Below are 3,342 nucleotides of genomic sequence, written 5' to 3' on the forward strand. Positions count from 1 at the left end.
GAGTCCCACATTCATGATTGGAATATGGCACAAGGGTGATTGGATGAAAGAAATATTTGGTTCATCCGAATCTATGATGGGATGGTACGTGGAAGTCCCTGACTTGGTTGGCTTTTGCATATGTTAATAAGAGCTCTATTTCCTTGTATTTAATGAGTAAATGTGCTTATCATTATGAGATTTTGATGGTTGTTCTATCATTGTTATTATACCGGTTATAAGCATGGATTTATGACAGACTTTAGTTATAGATCTCATCATGTTTTGTTTAGTAAATGAAATGTTAATGAATGTATGACCTAATAGATGATATTGCAGCTATTTGAGAGGACATCAAACCTTCTTGATGATTCGCAGATAAATATGAGACCCCTATGTTCATATGTTTTTTTAAGACTTGTACATTACATGTTCATGATTTTTTTGATGAAATTCCTCTCATGTTTAGGCTAAATCCTTGATCAATTTTTTTATTAGAAGCTCTGTCTTTTTGTCACTTATCATTTTGGAAAGTTTCATCAAGTTTCGGGCATTGACCTGGAGTATAGCCTTGAAAAGGTCGCACAAATTTCATAGTCTCAAGCACATAACTGACTGGAAAATACTGCAACTGCACCTTGGCATTTCTTGTGAATGTGATTAGAGGCCTATAGTCACATGGATGAAGGATTGTGTATGCAACTAGGAGTCCATATCAGTTAAAAGGCAGGTTAACTCAAGGTTTGGACACCTGGAAGGGTGGTTTAACCCTTGGGGGTCCTGTAGCACCTAATGAGGGTTAGTAAGGTTTTGTTTTGTCAATTCCACTTCCTTAAGGTTTTATAGGAGGTTGAATCATATCATGGTAACTCTTTGTCACATGTTTACCCCAGTGGACTGGTTATCCTGCGTAAATGTGGGAGGAGTTTGTTACACAGTGGTAGCAGATCTTGGAGTCCCTTGAGAGATGGCATGTACATGTTTAGTTACAAGGCAATGTGATTTGCACACAGGGGCTTCACTAGGGAAGCAATACCATACCACGTGCATTCATATTGGGGGATTTATATTGAGGAAAAAATGACATATTATATTGAGGGATATATAGGGGATAAAGGGTTTTTATATTGGTAGTTATAAAAAATGGAGCTCAAAGTTAATGAAAAAATATAAAGGGGTATAAAAAATGTTAATGAAAAAATTGATAACTACAATATCTAGTGAAAGTAGGGATTTTTTAAATTGGGAAGGTGTATTGGGTTTGTATTGGTAGGGGGTTAAATAATTTTATTTTTAGAGATATCTTCCAATACATAGTCAAATTAAGGATATTGTTTAATATGCCATGCTCGCACGTGATATGTGAGAGGTTCATTAGGTGATGCCCCCATGGCTTTGCACAACAAGGTAATATAATTGGTATATTGGTGTATTTACTTATACACTGACAATTGTGTGTTTATGGTAGTATGATGTAGGATATTGCATAGCAAAAGAGACTGCCATGAAATCTTGAAGAAGTCTCGGGTTGAGATTGAATCATGGTGTTTGTTTCTAGTTTCTACGTTCAATATTTTATGATTTGTTTTTTCTTCATTTGTAATTTTGTTTATGTCTAGTGTATGGCCATATCACTTTGTTTATGGTGTCATATTGTTATTGGTTTTTCATGGTTTTATCCTTGTTTATTTCTTGTTCTTTCCTTTTGTGTTTTGAGGGTCTTGGGAATTGGTTGGGAAAAGAGGAAAGTTAGTGGAGCTACAGGAGAGTTGAATGAAATCCAACAAGTAATGTAAGGCTTGAATGAAGCTCGGTGCACGAGTAAAGAAAATCTAAAGGCAAGAGTATGACATACAGTTGGATTGGTTGGGTCCATTGGGATAAATGGACGGTGGCAGGACAATCATCATAAAGGTAAAAGGAAAGGAAAGTAAATGGATTTGAGGTGTCATATGCCTTGGCTATGTTGGGAACTATTGTTCTAAATGTTGTGCATGTGATACATGGATAAAGGGATTTCTCTTAACCTTGACCTTACGATATCATGATTATGTTGTCATAATGATTATGTTGATGTCTCTATATGTATACATGTATGTATGTATGTAATTGTCTGACACGGTCATCAGAGGTCATGATTTCTTTATGCTAATGTTTATATGTATGTATGTAAGAATGTGACACGAACCTCCAATTAGACACATTTTTTTTGTTTCTTTTTAAACCTACACATTATATGTCTGCATTTGTAAGCAGGTACAAAGTTCAAACCTCCTTTGGATGATAATCATTCTACTATATTGTTAATGACATTGATATCAAATACATCATATACCCTTACCATATTTGGTATCACATTCTCCACAAGATCTCATTGGTTAAATTTGGATTCATTTAAAAACTTCATTCTTTTCAAGCCCACCCCCTTGTCGAGACTTTGCATGATTTTATAAGATCCATACACTCAAGGTTATGTGGTATTTATGGCTTATATCCTAACAGTCTGAATATGCTATATGTAGATATAGACCCTACTTTGCTTTTTAATATTGTTTTACTTTAATAAATTTAATGGGTAGGGCGTATGTAATGAGCCCCATGCAACAAGCCACATATCTCATAGTCTGACAATTAACGAATATCCTTAGTATGGTGTATGCGCCTATTTTCGCCAAATTAACTTAGCCAAATAATTTAATAACCTCTCCTATAGTACTATGGAGTTTAATTCCAATTTTTCAATTCGAGAATCAAGGTACACTTGAGTTATTAATAATCAAATCCCTCCCTGCCACATCTACTCTGCCACCTGTAAGTCAATGGAGCAGGAATGGGCTTGGCCTTGGGAATTGTTTAAGGCTCAGGATCACCTGAGGTGATTCAAAGGTGGTTGCTCTCATTCTTCTAAGCCTAACCCTTATCGCTTGTCCATTAACTCCACCTCATGTGCTTCATCAATTTGAGTGAACTCGATCCGTGATCGCTTAGTTTGCAAGCAGTTTGGGTTTCATCGAGATGAATCATCAGGCGTTGATACAGGTGTTGTGTTCCTGAATCATGTCTTGCTTACTGAGACTTAATATTTCTACACTACCATGAATGTTGTTCTAGGGACTATTTAAAGGGGGTTTTACCACTGTATCTCGACAGTGTTTCTTTTTTTTCTATCTATCAAAGGTGAGGGTTACTCATATTTAACTATTTCTCCTTATATGTTCAAATTGGTTTGTGTTAGTATGAATTGGAATCCCATTCCCAGTTCCGTTCTAATGAATGTTCTATGCTTTGTTGCATATGTCACTCCTTAATCCACAAATTTGGTTGGTTCCTGTTGTTATATTCTATGAATCTCATTACTGGTGA

This window comes from Pinus tabuliformis, chromosome 6, assembly GCF_031772625.1.
Source record: "Pinus tabuliformis cultivar Carrire ecotype Pingquan chromosome 6, CPIR1, whole genome shotgun sequence".
NCBI classification, from domain to species: Eukaryota; Viridiplantae; Streptophyta; class Pinopsida; order Pinales; family Pinaceae; genus Pinus; species Pinus tabuliformis.